This window comes from Myotis myotis, unplaced genomic scaffold, assembly GCF_014108235.1.
Source record: "Myotis myotis isolate mMyoMyo1 unplaced genomic scaffold, mMyoMyo1.p scaffold_m19_p_4, whole genome shotgun sequence".
NCBI lineage: Eukaryota > Metazoa > Chordata > Mammalia > Chiroptera > Vespertilionidae > Myotis > Myotis myotis.
The window spans coordinates 98,305,254-98,324,458 of NW_023416346.1; the positions used below are offsets into that span (position 1 = coordinate 98,305,254).

The following is a 19,205-nucleotide window of genomic DNA, read 5'->3' on the forward strand; positions in this document are numbered from 1 at the left end:
AACTAGTGCCTTATAGGGTTGCCATGGTGACAGCTTGGGGACTGGCTACGGGAATTCCCAGAGCAGGGACAGGGATTATTGTTAGCCTGTGGGTTCTTGGTATCTGGGCTGGATCATTAAACGCCTGCTTGTCTTACCAAAAAAAAAACAAAAAAAGAATACACTGGAAGGATTCAACAGTAGACTAGAAGAGACTGAGAACTGAATCAACATATTAGAAGACAAGGTAAGAAAAAAACACCCATTCAGAGCAACAATCGGAAAAAAATATTAACAAGCAGGAAAGTTTAAGGGAGCCATGGGACAACATGAACCCTAATAACATCCACATCAAAGGATCCCAGAAGGAGAAGAATCTGAGCAAGGAAGAGAGAACTTGTTTGAAAAAATAATGACAGGAAACTAACATGACCTGGTGAAAAAAAGTCATACAAGTACAGGAAACACAGAGTCCCAATCAAGATGAACCCCAAAAGACCTACCAGGAGGCACATCATAATTAAATGCAAATGTTAAAGAGAAAGAATCTTAAAGGCTATAAGAGAGATAGAAAGTAGCTCCCACTAGACAATCAACTGATTTCTCAATATAAACACGTCAGACAACCAGGGAGTGGCATGACATATACAAAATAATGAAAGCAAGGGTCTAAAGCCAAGACTACTCTATTCAGCAAGGATATCATTTAAAATTAAAGGTGAAATAAGGGGGTTCACAGACAAAAACAAAACAAACAAAAAAACAACAACACCTAAATGACTTTATTAGACCAAACCAGAAGTGCAAGAAATGCAAAAAGGACTATTATAAGAAGAAGAAATAGAAAGAGGAAGGAACACAGGCATACAGAATAAAAATAGCAACAAATAAGTACCTATCAAAAAGAACCTTAAATGCAAATGGATTACATGCCCCAATCAAAAAACATTGGGTAGCTGAATGAATATTAAAACATGAACTGGCCGAAACCGGTTTGGCTCAGTGGATAGAGCGTCAGCTTGCGGACTGGGAGGTCCCGGGTTCGATTCCGGTCAAGGGCATGTGCCTGGGTTGCAGGCACTTCTCCAGTGGGAGATGTGTAGGAGGCAGCTGATCGATGTTTCTCTGTCATCGATATTTCTAACTCTATCTCTCTCCCTTTCTCTCTGTAAAAAAATCAATAAATATATTAAAAAAAAACATGAACCATACATATGCTGTCTACAAGAGACCCATCTCAGTAAAAAGACTCACAGAGAATGAAAGTGAAGGGATGAAAAAAAAAAATCTAGTCAAATGGAAATGAAAAAAATAAAACAAAACTGGGGTAGCAATACTCAAATCTGACAAAGAAACTTCAAAATGAAGGCCATAAAAGAGACAATGAAGGCCACTTCATAATACTAAAGGGATCAATATCAAAAGAGGATATAAATCTGGTAAACATACTATATATACACCCAATACAGGAGCAAACAAACATATAAAAAAATTTTCTGGAGGATTTTAAGGGAGAAATGGACAGCAATACAATCCTAATAGGGGACTTTATCACCCTAGTGATATCACTAGATAGATCTGTGAGACAAAAAAAAAAAAAAAATCAACAAGGATCCTAAATGACACACAAGTCCAGATGGAATTAATTGACATTTATGGAACATTTCACCACAAAGCTACAATATACATTCTTTTCAAGTGCACATGGTTCATTCTAAAATACAAATCACATGTTAAGACACAAAAAAATCTCTAGAAGTTCAAGAAAATTGAAATCATATCAACTATCTTCTTGGATCACAATGGCATGAAACTAGAGAACAATTACAATAAAAACACTCAGAAACATTCAAACACATGAAGGCTAAATAGCATGTTATTAAACAATGAATGTGTTGCCAATGAGATCAATGAAGAAATCAAAAACTTCCTGGAAACAAATAAAAGTTAATACACAACAAGCCAAAATCTATGGGACACAGCAAAAGCAGTCCTGAGAGGGAAGTTCATAGCACTACAGGTCTACCTCAAGAAACAAGAAAAACTTCTAATAAAGTATCTAACCCTTCAAGTTAAAGAATTAGAAAAAAACAACAAAAGCCCAGAGTTAAGTAGCAGGACAGAAATAATAAGGATCAGAGAGGAAATAAATGACATAGAGACTAAAAAACATACAAAAAAATCAATGAAACAAAGAGCTGGTTCTCTGAAAAAATAAACAAGACTGATGAACCTTCAGCCAGACTCATTAAGAAACAAATAGAGAAGAGCAAAATAAACAAACTCAGAAATAAAAGAGGTGAAGTAACAACTGACACCACAGAGATACAAAGGGTTGTCAGAAAATACTATGAACAACTATTTGTCAACAAGCTGGACAACCTGGGCGAAATGGACAAATTACTAGAAAAATACAACCTTACAAAACTGAAACAGGAAGAATCAGAAAACCTAAGTAGGTTGATAACAACTGGTGAAATTGAAGCAGTAATAAAAAAAAACTCCCAGCAAATGACAGCCCTGGACAGGACAGCTTAACAGGGGAGTTTAACCAGAAATGCAAAAAGAATTATAATACTTATTCTCCTCAACCTATTTCAAAAATAATCCAAGAGGAAGGAAAACTTCTAAGTTTTTTTTCAGGAGGCCAGCATTATGTTAATTCCAAAAACTAATAAAGACATTAAAGAAAGAGAATTACACTACCATATCCCTAATGAACACAGAGAATAAAATCCTCATTAAATAATAGCAAATTGGATACAGCAATATATTAAAAAGATCATACACCATGACCAAGCTGTATTTATTCCACAGATGCAAGGCTGGTACAACATTCGCAAATTGGAAAACAGAAATCACATGATGATATCAACTGATGCAGAAAAAGCATTGGACAAAATCCAACACCCATTTTTTTAAAAAATTTTTTATTTATTTCAGAAAGGAAGAGAGAGGGAGATAGAAACATCAAGGATGAAAGAGCCTCCTGCAAGCCCCACAATGGGGATTGAGCTCACAACCCGAGCATGAGCCCTGACTGGGAATCAAACCAAGATCTTCCTGGTTCATAGGTTGACATTCAATCACTTAAGCATGTCGGCTGGGCTCCAAAACCCATTTTTTATAAAAACTAACAGCAAAGTGGAAATAGAGGGATCATAACTGAACATATTACAGGCTACATGTGACAAATCTACAGCCAACATCATATTCAATGTGCAAAAACTAAAACCAATCTACACTAATAAAAGAGAAACATGGTAATTGGCGTATGACCGCTACCCTTCCCATTGGCTAATCAGGGCAATATGCAAATTAACTATCAGCCAAGATGGCGGCCAGCAGCCAGGCAGCTTGAAACTCACATGAGGCTTGCTTGCTTCAGTGACGGAGGACTCCAACATTCCCCACCTGCCTTGCTGGCCTCTCAGCCTGCAGTTTCAAACATTGTAACAAATATAGACGCCCAGAAACCAGCTTTCAGCTGGCTGGGATCTCAGAGCTGGAGTTGATACAGAGTTTCGAGAACCGAAACAAACCAGATACCTGCTTTCAGGAGCGGAGGCCTAAGAGCTGGAGCCTCAGAGCTAAAGCTGGCCCAGAATAAAAAAAAAAAAAAAAAAAAGGAGCAGTTGGGAGCTTCAGTCCCAGCCTAAAACAGCCCTCAGCCCCTCACCCAGACTGGCCAGGCACCACAGTGGGGACCCCCACCCTGAAGGGTGTGTGACCAGCTGCAAACAGCCATCATCCTCTCATCCAGGCTGGCCAGGCACCCCAGTGGGGACCCCCACCCAGATCCAGGACACCCTTCAGGGCAAACCAGCCGGCCCCTACCTGTGCACCAGGCCTCTATTCTATATAGTAAAAGGGTAATATGCCTCCCAGCACTGGGATCAGCAGAGCTGAGAGGCCTCCCGGCACTGGGATCAGTGTGACAGGGGGCAGTGCCCAAACCCCCTGATTGCCCTGCGGCTCTGTGTGTGACAGGGGGCAGGGCCACAACCTCCCTACCGGCCCTGCTCTGTTCTTGACAGGTGAAGGCGCCCCAAACCCCTGATCGGCCCTGCTCTGTGGGTGATAGAGGGTGGCGCCCCAACGCCCCCCCCCCCACGGGCCCTGCTCTGTGTGTGATGGGGTAGAGCCATAACCTCCCCATCGGCCCTGCCCTGAGTGTGACAGTGATGGCGCCCGCCCCAACCCCCTGATCGGCCCTGCTCCGTGTGTGACAGGGGGCGGTGTGCCAACTCCCCTATTGGCCCTACTCTGTGAGTGACAGGGGGGAGCTCCTCACCCCCCTGATGGGCCCTGCTCTGTGTGTGACAGGGGGGAGCTCCTCAACCCCCTGATGGGCCCTGCTCTGTGCGTGACGGGGGAGAGCTCCCCAACCCCCTGATCGGTCCTGCTCTGTGCGTGACAGGGTGTGGCGCCAAAACCGCCCCATCGACTCTGCCTTGAGTGTGACAGGGGGCGGTGCCCCAACCCCCCAATCGGCCCTACCCTGAGCGTGACTGAGGGTGGCATCACAACCTCCCAATCCTCCCTGCTCCGTGCATGACAGGGGGCGGTGCCCCAACTCCCCAATCGGCCCTGCTCTGAGCCCGACCAGGGGCTGCACCTAGGGATTGGGCCTGCCCTCTGCCACCCGGGAGCAGGCCTAAGCCAGCAGGGCGTTATCTCCCAAGGGTTCCCAGACTGCGAGAGGGCACAGGCCGGGCTGAGGGACCCCCCCTCCCCCCCCCCGAGTGCACAAATTTTGTGCACCGGGCCTCTAGTCCTATATAATAAAAAAGAAACATGCAAATTAACCATCCCTCCACTACACTCACCAGCCAATCAGAGTGAGTATGCAAATTAACCTTACAAAGATGGTAGTTAATTTGCATATGCAGGAGTCACGTGCCCCAGGAGGCAACTGCAGCCACGGGCAACTGGGACCATTGCCGGCCCAGGAGGCGAGGCCTGCCACATGCACCAAGCCATGCCTGCAGGGTCCCAGGACCTTCACCGGCCCCAAGAGGCGAGGCCGCCTGCGCCTAGCCACTCCCGTGGGCTCCTGGGACCTTGCCAGCAGTGAGCAGAGCAGGAGAGGAGTGGGCAGAGAGCGGGAGGTTTGGAGGACTTGGCAGAGCAGGAGACTGCTAGACAGAGCAGAGCGAGAGAGAGGGTGGCTTGGAGGGCATGGTTCCCTCTGTCACCCCAGATTCCTCATCACAATTGTGGAAACTGACAGCAGGGAGGAGGAAGTCCCACCCCCACAGAATCAGCCAGAATCACCCTTTGGTCAGACAGCTCTCAGCGTCCTGACAGCCAGGACTCTCATTCACCTGCATCTCAGACCGTGACAGTAGAGAGGTGGGACTATGTCTAAAGAACAACTGTTGATACAACGTAGCTCTGCAGCAGAAAGATGCCGGCCTTATCAACAGAGAATGTCTGCAGAGCAGCATGTGTCTGATCTTGAAAGAAGGCGATGGTGCCTGTGACAGGATGTATCTGAACACCAGCTACTGGAAAAATGTCGCTCTGATGCCGAAAAACACCGGCATTATCGACAGAATATGTCTAAAGACCAATGTGCCTTTGAAGGTGAAAGAAGGTGGTGGCGACAACAGAATATGTCTAGAGAATAGTCATCAACAAGTACCACCAATACCGGTAGGAACTGCCTTCTCAGTGAAAATGGAGTACATGAAGATGCAATTCTCGAACATAGTTGTGGTGGAATGACTGTTCAATGTCAATTTTGCCTATCACTAAATTTCTCTGATGAAAAACCATCCGATGGGAAATTTACTCGATGTTGTAGCAAAGGGAAAATCTGTCCAAATGATATACATTTTCCAGATTACCCAGCATATTTAAAAAGATTAATGACAAACGAAGATTCTGACAGTAAAAATTTCATTGAAAATATTCGTTCCATAAATAGTTCTTTTGTTTTTGCTTCCATGGGTGCAAATACTGCATCGCCAACAGGATATGGGCCATACTGTTTTAGAATACACGGACAAGTTTATCACTGTACTGGAACTTTACATCCTTAGGATGGTGTTTCTCAGAAGTTTGCTCAACTTTATATTTTGGATACAGCCGAAGCTACAAGTAAAAGATTAGCAATGCCAGAAAACCAGGGCTGGTCAGAAAGACTCGTGATCAACATCAACACCCTCATGCGTGATATAAATGAATTAACAAAATCCTACAAGATGCTACATGAGGTAGAAAAAGAAGCCCAATCTGAAGCAGCAGCAAAAGGTATTGCTCCCACAGAAGTAACAATGGCAATTAAATATGAGCATAACAGTAACCTTGGTAGATATAATTCTCCCCATGTAACCGAGGTTGCTGTCATATTCAGAAAGGAAGATGGAGAACCTCCTTTTGAAAGGGACTTGCTCATTCATTGTAAACCAGATCCCAATAATCCCAATGCCACTAAAATGAAACAAATCAGTATCCTGTTTCCTACATTAGATGCAATGACATATCCTATTCTTTTGCCACATGGTGAAAAAGTCTTGGGAACAGATATTGCATTAAGACTCAGAGACAACAGTGTAATCGACAATAATACTAGACAAAATGTAAGGACACGAGTCACACAAATACAGTATTATGGATTTCATTTCTCTATGCAGGCCACGTTCAATCCTATTTTAAATGAAGGAAAATTAATTCAACAGTTTATCATGGATTCGTATTCAAAAATGGAGGCCAATCGGATAAATTTAATCAAAGCAAACCAATCTAAGTTGAGAGTTGAAAAATATAGTGGTTTGATAGATTATCTCAAATCTAGATCTGAAAATGACAATGTGCCGATTGGTAAGTGATAATACTTCCATCATCTTCTGAGGATAGTCCCAGAAATATGTAGCAGTGATATCAGGATGCTATGGCAATTGTAAAGAAGTATGGCAAGCTCGATTTATTCATAACCATGACATGCAACCCCAAATGGGCAGATATTGCAAAGAATTTACAACGCTGGCAAAAAGTTGAAAACAGACCTGACTTGGTAGCCAGAGTTTTTAATATTAAGCTGAGTGCTCTTTTAAATTATATCTGTAAATTCCATTTACTTGGCAAAGTAATAGCTAAAATTCAGGACACTGAATTTCAGAAACATGGACTGTCTCACGCTCACATATTATTGATATTAGATAGTGAGTCCAAATTATGTTCCTCTAATTAATTCCCTTTCAATGTGCATGTATTTTGTGCACCGGGCCACTAGTTCTCCTAATAACAGGAACAAGACAGGGATATCCCCTTTCACCACTTTTATTTAACACTAGAGGCATGGTGCATGAAATTCACGCACTCAGAGGGGTCCCTCAGCCCGACCTGCACCCTCTCGTAGTTCGGGAGAGGGCCTAAGCCATCAGTTGAACATCCTTAGTGCTGCCGCAGAGGCAGGAGAGGCTCCCACCACTGCCACTGCACTTGCCAGCCATGAGCCCAGCTTCTAGCTGAGCGGCGCTACCCCTGTGAGAGTGCACTGACCACCAGGGGGCAGCTCCTGTGTTGAGCATCTTCCCCTTGGTGGTCAGTGCACGTCATAGTGACCAGTCGTTCCACCATTCAGTTTATTTGCATATTAGCCTTTTATTATATAGAATAGTACTGGAATCCTTAGCCATAGCAACCAGACAAAAGAAGAAGTAAAAGGCATCCAAATTGGAAAAGAAGTAAAACTATCATTATTCACAGATGACATGATATTGTACACAGAAAATATCATAAAACCATTTCACAGACCTAAAACAAACTCTCCAAAAATTTATATGGAACCAATAAAGACACCAAATAGCTTCTGCAATCTTGAGAAACAAGAACAAAATTGGAGGGAACCACAATACCGGATATCAAGCTATAATACAAAGCTAGTATAATGAAAACAGTCTGGTACTGGCACAAGAACAGGCATACAGATAAATGGAACAGAAAAGAAAACCAGATATCAAGGCAAGAGCATACAGTGGAGTAAAGAAAGTCTCTTCAGTAAATGGTGTTGGGATAATTAGACAAGTACATGTAAAAAAATGAAACTAATCACCAACTTACACCAAACAAAAGAATAAACTCAAAATGAATAAAAGACTTAATAAAGCACTCATACAACTTAAGAAAAGGAAGACAAACAACCCAATTAAAAATGGACAGAAAACCTGGATACTTCTCCAGAGAGGACATACAAATGGCCAAGATACATATGAAAAAAATTCTCTATGTGACTAATCATCAGAGTAATTGATATTAAAATGAAAATGAGATATCAACTCACACCTGTCAGAATGGCAACTATCAACAAATCAACAAATTACAAGTACTGGCAAGGATATGGAGAAAAAGGAATCCTCGTACACTGCTGGTGGGAATGCAGACTGGTGCAGCCACTATGGAAAACAGTGTGGAGTTTCCTCAAGAAAATTAAAAATGAACTGTCATTTGACCCATTGATCCCATTCCTAGGAATATATCCTAAGAAGCCTGAAACACCAATCAGAAAGAATATATGTACCCCTAGAAGCATTATTTACAATAGCTAAGATATGGAAACTGCCCAAGTGTGCATCAGTAGATGAGTAGATAAGAAAGCTGAGGTACAATTACTCCATGGAATACTATGCAGCTGTAAAAAAGAAGGACTTCTTAACCTTTGAAACAACATGGATGGACTAAACGAGTATTATGCCAAGAGAATTAAGCCAATCAGAGAAAAACAAATATCACATGATCTCACTTATATGTGGAATCTGATGAACAAAACAAACTGATGAACAAAAAAGATCCAGAAAGCTCTTTTCTGGCTGGAACCATGGAGTCTGCAGAAGAGAAGAAGATGAAGCTTCCTGCTGTGCCAGAAACCCTCAAGAAAAAGCGAAGGAATTTCGCCGAGCTGAAGATCAAGCGCCTGAGAAAGAAGTTTGCCCAAAAGATGCCTCGAAAGGCAAGAAGGAAGCTCATCTAAGAAAAAGCTAAGCACTATCACAAGGAATACAGGCAGATGTACAGAACTGAGATTCGAATGGCTAGAATGGCAAGAAAAGCTGGCAACTTCTATGTACCTGCCAAACCCAAATTAGCATTTGTCATCAGGATCATAGGTATCAATGGTGTGAGCCAAAGGTCCGAAAGGTGCTGCAGCTTCTTTGCCTTTGCCAGATCTTCAACAAGGCTTCAATTAACATGCTGAGGATTGTGGAATCATATATTGCATGGGGGTACCCAAACCTGAAGTCAGTAAATGAATTGATCTACAAGCATGGTTATGGCAAAATCAACAAAAAACAAATTGCCCTCACAGATAACTCATTGATTGCTCAATCTCTTAGTAAATATGGCATCATCTGCATGGAAGATCTGATTCATGAGATCGATACTGTTGGAAAGTGCTTCAAAGAAGTAAACAATTTCCTATGGCCCTTCAAGTTATCTTCTCCGGGAGGTGGAATAAAGAAAAAGACCACCCATTTTGTAGAAGGTGGAGATACTGGTTAGAGGGAAGACCAGATCAATAGGCTCATTAGAAGAATAAACTAAGGTATCTACCATAGTTACTGCTATAATCTGGTCAGTTAATAAATGTCCTTTAAAATTGAAAAAAAAAAAAAAGATCCAGAGACGTTGAAGCATGCTACGTACTGATGTATTGTGGGGAATCATGGGACCTGGTTGGAAAGTCTGTAAGGACCATTCTCCGAAAGGTCGGGGGGGGGGGGGGCTTCTGAGGGGACCTTGCCGAAGGCCACAGCCCCTACCTTGACTTTTCCAAACAAGTCCGATCCCCCGGGGTGTTTTGCTAGAATCTCTATGTTTAGTCTTTAAAGACCCGACCTTGTAGAAGCATATACTTTCTCAAGGATACTTACCCTGCTAATTGTATATAGAGCTTAATTTTAGTTCAAGCTGTTATGACAACAAAAGTCAATGGAGGCAGGCAAACAGGACTACTTGACAGCGATAGCCAAGTAGTGCGTTAGCCCTCTCTTTCACAGAAATGTGTTACAATAATCATTCATCTGTGGTTCGGGGTCTGCCGGTCAGCCCCGGCAATGTATTTCAGAGGGAAGGGAGGTAGGGTGGGGAGAGATTAACCAATGAACTTATATGCATACTTGTGGCCCAGTGCACAAATTAGTGCACATTGAAAGGAAATTAATTAGAAGAAATATTTTAATATTGCTATTCGCTCTTTCTCTATATTAGAAGTGTCAACCAAATTCATGATCGACAATAATAGATCGAAACACACGTGTGCGATTGGCGCCAGTGAGAGCTTTATATGTATCGCACATACATATAAAGCCCTCGCTGGCGCCAGTTAGCCTTTTATAGTTATAGAATAAGCTTGCTTAAGTAGACCTGCTTTCTGATGTAGCTAAACTTTATTCAGCCCAGTGAAGCAACCCAACTTCTCTTTCAGGTAATTGACAGCAACACAGCAGTAAATATCAACATGAAGCAGATTATTATTGTAGATCATGCAGGGAGAACAAAGGGTAAAATATTTAACTGCAGCAGGGTTTGACTATATTTGCACAGTGAGAAAACCTGAAGTCATTTCAGGGTCCACCATTTCTTACTTCTTTTCACTTGGGTCAAGTTTCTAAGCTTTTTAAATCTCCATTTTCCAGCTAATGAAAAGGAAATAGGATTCCACCAAGTCTCCTATCTATCTACCTACTCCAGGACTTCTGTGAGGATCAAATGAGATGGGGCACGGGAAAATGCTTCACAGACATTTTATTAAAGTGTAGTGTTTCCACCTGGATATAAAACAAGTCATGTTTCTGGGCTGAAGAAACTCCAAGGAGGTTAGTCGCTAGGGAAAGGAAGCTGGGTGTTGCTACGTGATGTCATTACCCAGCGCCCACAGCCACTGTTTCTGGGCTGGGCTGGGCTGTGAGCTGCATTTTGCACCATGGGGTCTCGGCAGCATCGGCTGCAATTTGGTAGGCTGTACCTCTGGGGTGGTGGCGGGGCCTATGTCCCACTGGGGGGAAGCCAAGTGTTGCTTTGTGGGCACCAGTTCCGTAGTGCCGTTTATTGTTAAACTAGAGGCCCAGCATGCATGAAATCATGTGCAAGTAGCTCACTCCCGCTTGCCTCAGCTGGCCACCCCACCCGTCGCCACTCAAAGCTGACTGCCCTGCTCTCCGCCGCTCGTAGCCCTCTGCCAATCATAGCTCTCCACCACTATTAGTCACTGCTCTGCCCTCCACTGCTCGTAGCTCTCCACTGCCAGTAGCTCATGCCCTGACCACTGCTGCTTATAGCTCTCCTTCGCTAGTAGCTCATGCCCTGCCCTGCCCCGCCCTCCACAAGAGACTCTGCTCCTTTGGTCATGACGGTGTGACAGCCATGGGCCTTTTATATAAGAGCAGCCTGTCACTAGGGAGATGAAGACAGGCGTTGCTACATGACGTCACTACCCACCCACAGCCACTGTTTCCAGACTAGGCTGGGTTGTGGGCCACATTTTGCACCATGGGGTCTCGGCAGCATCAGCTACGATTTGGTGGGCTGTCGTTCCGGGGTGGTGGTGGGGCCTGTGTCCTACTTGGGGGAAGCCAAGTGTTGTTTTGTCGGCACCTATTTCTCTGTAAATGGCCAGTGTGAGTCACGGCAGCTCCTGTGTTGAGCAACTGCCCCCTGGTGGTCAGTGCGTGTCATAGCGACTTGTCAGAGGGACACTTAGCATATTAGCCTTTTATATATATAGACTAGGGGCCTGGTGCATGAAATTCGTGCACTGGGGAGGGAGAGGGGGTCCCTCAGCCAAGCCTGGCCCACTCACATACTGGGAGCCCTCAGGGGATGTCCTACTGACGGCTTAGGCCCACTCCCAGCTCCCCTTGGAGCTGGCTCTGCCTCTGCCAGGGCCTGAGGCCTCTGGCCGAGGCTTCTGACCTGGGCAGGGGACCCCCAGCTCCCTCCGATCGCTGGCTCCGCCCCTGCCCCCTCCGATCACCAGCTCCACCCCTACCCAGGCCTGAGGCCTCTGGCCTAGGCCACAGACCTGGGAAGGGGACACCCAGCCCCCTCCGATCGCCGGCTCCGCCCCTGCCCCCTCCAATCGCCGGCTCCGCCCCAGCGCCCTCCAATCGCCGGCTCCACCCCGTCCCCTCCGATAGCGGGGTCTGCCCCTCAGCCCCCCCCCCCCCGAACTGCCTCCTCTGCCACCTGCCTGGCCATCAGGCCTGGACACATCAGTGGTGGTACTGAGGGGACTGGGCACCACCATCTTGTGGCTATGGGCGCCTCCATCTTTGTGACAGAGTGATGGAGTGATGGTTAATTTGCATATTACTCTTTCATTAGATAGGAGGATATGCATAGCCCATGGACAAACAATAGAGTGGGGAAGGCCTGGGGAGGGGAAGTGAATGGGGTGGAAGGGATCAATGTGGGGGAGAAGCCTGTAATACTTTCAACCATAAAGATAAAATTTAAAAATAGATATTACTTGCACCAAACTGTTACCTTAATCTCTTTTGAATTAATAGGACAGTCATTTAATAAAGCAGAGCTGTTAAGCTAACTAGTTTCCAAAAGAAGATCAAATTAATGATTTTATAAATACCACTAGAGGCCTGGTGCACAAAAATTTTGAACTGGTGGGGGCGGGGGGGGCTGGGAGGGTGTCCCTCAGCCCCACTTGTGCCCTCTCACAGTCTGGGACCCCTCAGGAGATAACCACATGCTGGCTTAGGCCCGCTCCCCGGGTAGCAGATGGCAGGCCCAATCCCTCGGTGCCTGCCCCACCTCCCTGGGTCGCGCACACAGCAGGGCTGATCCGGGGGTTGGGGCACTGCCCCAGGTCGGGTCACAAACAGGACGCCTGGGTGAGCCGGCCAATCGCTGCTGCCCCCCCGGCCATCCTGGGTCGGGTTGCACACGGGATGTTCGGATGGAGGCTGGGCAGGCAGGCCGATCGCTGCTGCACCGCCTGGCCGCCCCAGGTCAGGTCGCACACAGACGCCCGCCGCCCCAGGTTGCAGATACTAGGCCCGGATGGCGGCAGGGCAGGCAGGATGGTGCTGTCCCGCCCCACTACCCCAGGTCGCAAATAGCAGGCCCAGATGGCGGCGGGGCAAGCGGGATAGCGCTGTCCCACCCTGCCTGCAGTATGCAAATTAGCCGCCATCTTTGTTGGCAGTTAATTTGCATATCACGCTGATTGGCCAATGGAAAGAGTAGCAAAGGTACAGTCAATTACCATGTTTGTCTATTATTAGATAGGATGCTCTAAATGACTAAGCTGTGAACTCAGAATTCACTGCAAAATCAACATTTTTTAAAACACACAAGTAAGCCGTAACCAGTTTGGCTCAGTGGATAGAGCGTCGGCCTGCGGACTGAAAGGTCCCAGGTTCGATTCCGGTCAAGGGCATGTACCTTGGTTGCGGGCATATCTCCAGTAGGGGTCATGCAGAAGGCAGCTGATCGATGTTTCTCTCTCATCGATGTTTCTAACTCTCTATCCCTCTCCCTTCTTCTCTGTAAAAAAATCAATAAAATATTTAAAAAAAAATAAAATAAAACACACAAGTAAATTTCTGAAGATGGTTAACAGATGTAGATAGGGATGGGGCAACAAAACACAACTGTTTTACATTTTTTGTCTAAGCTAATGTTCAAGTCCCTGATATGTTTCATAAACACCTAATTATTGAAAGGCTAAACAGAGAAAACTAGAGTATTAAAAATCCTTAGATAAAACAAACATCTATGTTCTCTTGATAGTCCTGAAATCTATTAGCCACAACGCCAACTTTTATAAGTGCTACAATTTATATATATATATATACACATATATATATAGAGAGAGAGAGAGAATCTAAATATAAATACACATGTCTACCATTACATAGTACACAAATTGACATATTACCACCACAAAATAAAAAAATAATTTTGTAAATCATCCCTAATGATCACCATGAGGCAAGAGATTATGTATGTTTGAGCAATATTTGCTCAATGAATCAATAAGTGAATAAAAACCAAAGTAATGTCTACAAAGTAAAGTATATCTATAAGCAATATCATCCTATATAATAAAGTGGTAATAAGCAAATTGACCATCACACCCTCGCACAAGATGGCCACCCCCATGCGGTCACAAGATGGCTGCAACAAAATGGCCAGGAGGAGAGGGCAGTTAGGGGTGACCGGGCCAGTGGGAGAGGGCAGTTGGGGACAACCAGGTCAGCAGTGGAGGGCAGTTGTGGGTGACCGGGCCTGCAGGGGAGGGAGAGCAGTTGGGGGGGGACCGGGCCTGCAGGGGAGGGCAGTTGGGGGCGACCGGGTCCACAGGGGAGGGCATTTAGAGGTGACCAGGCCGGCAGGGAAGGGCAGTTAGGGACAACCAGGCCTGCAGAGGAGAGCAGTTGGGAGCAATTGGGCCAGCAGGGGAGGGCAGTTGGGAGTGACCGGGCCTGCAGGGGAGAGCAGTTGGGGACAATTGGGCCAACAGGGGAGGGCAGATGGGGGAGATCAGGTCGGCAGGGGAGGGCAGCTGGGGGTGATTGGGCCGGTAGGGGAGCAGTTAGGCATCGATCAGGCTGGCATGGGAGTGGTTAGGGGGTGATCAGGCTGGCAGGCAGAAGCAGTTAGGGGGAAATCAGGCAGGCCAGGCAGGAAAGTGGTTGGGAGCCAGCAGTTCCGGATTGTGAGAGAGATGTCTGACTGCCAGCTTTAGGCCCGTTCCCACAGGGAGCGGGCCTAAGTTGTCAGTCGGACATCCCAAGAGGGGTCCCAGATGGGAGAGAATGCAGGCTGGGCTGATGGACACCCTCCCCACCCCAATGCACGAATTTTGTGCACCAGGCCTCTAGTATGAATTCATAAAAAAAAAACAGCCTTAGGTTCTTATATCAGGGTGCCTTTTTCTTTTTTTAGGAAACAGATCTACAGTCCAACATGTATTCAGAACTCTTGGAATAAATGATTCTGTTGTGATTTTTAAAAATTATTTCCTGATCATCTTTGTATCTTCAAAAAACAATTTTAATCTACCAAAATAATTTGGGCTTGTTCAACTGTCGTGATTCTTAGAAAGAATGGCAACTTAACCTGATTATTTTAAACTAGAGGCCCGATGCACAAAATCTGTGCAAGAGTAGGCCTTCCTTCCTCTGGCTGTCGGTACCAGCTTCCCTCTGGCACCCGGGAACCAGGCTTCCCTCCGGCCACCAGCAGGCACCCAGGACCCAGGCTTCCCTCGCAGCCCCAGCTTCATCCAGAAGGACAGAAGGACATCCGGAAGGATGTCCAGTATAATTAGCTATTACACTTTTATTATTATAGATATGCATCTACAAGGTTTAGTTTCTGGATTGAGACAAAGTATCAAGAAAATTCTTTCATTAATTTCTCACAACTCTAGTTTTGTTTTCTAAGCAAAAACTATATAGGACTATCAGTAAAATATATAGGTAATAAAGTAAAAGCAGCTGATGATTCCATTTAAAAACAATTTCTTGTTATCTATAGACACAAATGTCCTAAAATACTAGTTTGTAATTAATTCCCTCAATATTAGAGCATTTCCTAAATATTCCTACATGCAAACATAGTTAGTACCCCTAAATAAAAAAAAAAATAATACACACACACACACACACACACACATATATGCCTTCAAATACGGAATATTAACATCTATAACAGCTTATGCTTTCCCCCCCACCCAATACTGCCTGGAATAAACTAGCTTCTGATATCAGAGATTACTTTTCCATCAAGTAACTGCTATACCGTGTGGGGCAAAATTAAGTTTACAATTTTGAGTACGTGAAACACAGTTAATTCTTGTATTATTATTTATTAATTATTGTATTATTTTCCATATGAAGAACTGTAAACCTACTTTTGCCCTACCCTGAATTAGGGCTTTACAAACGATGGTAGTTGATGTCTTTAATGGCATTTTATGTTTTACAAATTTTCATTTCTTTATGCAATTACCATCTCAAGTTATTCAGGTTACAAAAATCTAACTAAGTATTCTAGAAATTACAATATATCTAGCAATATGTAATCCAGAAAATGGGAATTCTCTAATAGGAATTTTTGAATTACCTCTTATTAAATAAAAACCTGTCAGAATTTTATCAAACTGACATCTTAAGGCTTGACTACTTCATTTTACAGAAACACTGATGTTCGACTTACTGTTAATTATATAAAATTTTTATTAATTCTTCTGTAATAATTTAAAAACACATAAACATTAGTTAAGCAACTAAAACAAGGTTTTTCTACAACAAAATTCTTGCCCTTGAAGATTTGTATTATAAACCATTAAATAAATTTCACACGTTCGATTTTCACCCTATACAACAGAAAACTGCTCAATTTCTAAGTGGTCCCACTGAAAAGTACATTCCTCTAAAATCAATAAAAATTTGATTAATAAATAGTACTATAGAAATATAGATTCTATAATCAATGACAATAACAATACTTTTGATTTTGAACTTGCTTCTCCTTTAAAAAATAATAGTAAGCTTCCAAACTATAGCAACACAGTTCTTATAATAGTTTCTTCTAAATCAAACTTCAGGACTTATAAGTGTTAGTTAACATTAACTTTAATTCATTTGTTTTAATTAAAACTGGAATGTTTTAAAGGTGATCTTTTAAGGCATAAGAACACTTAACTACCCTCATTAGAATTATATAGAGATATAATGTAATATAAAATAAAATATAATATTAAAATATGGATTAAAATATTCTATGAAATTTGTGGCTTAATATTATAAGCAACTCTTTTCTATTAAAGTTCAAATATTCCAATTTCAATTATGTAACCACATTCCTCTCTGGAATATAATGGCGAACAAGTAACACAACAAGCACTTTAAGATCTGAAAAATTCTCTAAAAGCAAATTTCAAAAGTATAATACAAACTTCTGTATTATTCTGAAAAATAGCTCCAAGGAGTTAAATTATAGAATCTTTAAACTGGAAGTATCCTTATACATAATCAAACTAACTCCACATCTTACGGTAGGAAAAACAGATTCAGAAAAGTGAAATCCAATGGTCACAATGAGTGGACAGAACTCTGGTCTCCCTGTCTACTGCTCTTTCTACTACTGTCCTATTAACGCAGTTGAAAAATCATGAACACAAAGGCTGTAAAAAATTAAAACTATGAATTTCAATAAACTGAAAATTAAATGAAGCCTAAATTATAAACCTTCTAAATAAGGAAGATTGCGTAACTAAAGAGCAAATCTAACAACTGAATTACCACTCTTCAGAATCATTATGACAACTGAGAGGACCAGAGAACTCACTGAGATGATCCTACTCATCATACTTAGTTAACAGGAATCCAACTGGGCACTGAATAAAATGCAAATGGTACCTACCTAATATCTGGGAGCCAGGCCTGCATCAAAAGCTGCATTTGAAATACTAATTTTCTGTTGCGAATGATATTTTACATTGGCTTTTAGAAATAATAGGATCAGACCAGCAACTCTAAGAAAACAAATAAAACAGAACTGTTTGTGTGTTTTATTTTCTAATTAAGATCATGACTACACAAGTAAAATGAAAAATCAAATTGGGATCATATGCTAAGGAAATAAACTGCAACATTTATCTGAGATTGTAATTTGGCTGTGCAGTGGGGGAGGGAATAGAAGACGTAACAAATTAGTTACATGCTTTTTTTTTACATTTAGGGACAGAAAACAAAACAGATTTTGGAAAATACAGCAATTTAAATATATCAATAAAAGTACATTAGCATGGCACTTTGAAGCCTGAGAATCTGGATTATTTAGGTTCTAAAATTTACTAGCTTTTATGCCTTCTAGTATTGTGGTAGAGTAGGAAGGACTTGGTGAATTATTCCAGCATCCCCATTTCCTACATATGTGACCTGTAACATTACTCAGTCTCTGAGCCTAAGCTTCTTCATCTGTAAAACAGGGAATAATGATAACCACCTCACATGATTTGGTAAAAATGAAAACAGAATCATTTACTCAGGCACTTATTTATTCAGTCATCTAAAGTATAGGGATGCAATGGCAAGATTAAACTGCTGAACTAAGGGAAACGCACAGTCTCTCAGTGGGGGAAACAAATAGAAACAAATCAAAGCTACAAGTGCTGAGAAGTTAGCACAGAGAACTAAGGACGCAAAGGAGCACAGTGCTAATCTGGGCCTGGGAGTAGGGGGTAGTTCGTGTCTAATTTCACACTTGAAGGCTAAGAAAATGTCCACAAGACAAACAAAGGAAAGAGAGGGCATTCTGGGCAGAGAAATACACCCCCACCCAGTAAACTCACTGCATGGTGACTAGCACACACTATCTCAATGTTTTTGATTGCTCCTCCACAATGTTAAGTTAAAAAAAAAAAAAATGTGCAGGGCCCTGATCAGGTAGCTCAATTGGTTAGAGCGTTGTCCTGATATGCCAAGGTTGTAGGTTGGATCCCTGGTGAGGGTACATACAAAATGCAACCAATGAAGGCATAAATAAGTGAAAACAACAGATCGATATTTTTTTCTTCCTCTCCCTCTCCCTTCCTCTCTGAAATCAATAAAAAATATATCAAAAAAATAAATCTCTCTCCAGAGGATTATCTGATTTTTAATAATACTTGTACAAAAAATAAGACTGGAAGAAAACATTAAAATTAATAATAATTTCTTCTTGATACTTTTCAGTAAAATAGAAATATCTGCAATAATCTGCTATTATATCTTTATAATGTATTGAGTTTTATTGTTTGCTGAATTTGAAGGAGGAGAGGGGGGAAATGGGTAAAAAGGGACAGAAAACAGAAAGGCCTTTGGATTGTAGTGATACCACTGGTTAGCAGGGTGGGATACGAAATGTTACGATTTACTATCACTTTCCTTTGAAAATGCTAACCATCATCCACAGCATTTCTTTTTATTAGTTTTAAGATAGCCTCAGGAATGAGACCAGCAGATCCATCCACCTAGGCTCAAGTATTCTCTGGGTTATACTGCCTCAAAAAAGCACTACAGGTACTATAACCTTGAAAGTATATAATATCAAGACAAAGATAAGGGATCAACCCACATTGTAGAAGTTTCTCAGTAAAGAAAGGTCCAATAAAAGAATTCCGTACCAGCTAGCAGATTAGAAAAGCCTTAAAAAAGTAATTGAATGAAATGCTTCTTAAAACAGTAAAGAAACCTGATCAAATAACAACA

General features: G+C 42.7%; 1 protein-coding gene and 1 pseudogene across 4 annotated transcripts in view; one reads left to right on the top strand and one right to left on the bottom strand.

The window, feature by feature from the left end:
* BRWD3 (bromodomain and WD repeat domain containing 3) overlaps window positions 1-19,205 on the bottom strand; it is a 153,755-nt gene that overhangs the window by 127,630 nt on the left and 6,920 nt on the right. The window lies entirely within an intron of this gene.
* LOC118653799 lies at window positions 8,795-9,528 on the top strand (annotated as a pseudogene).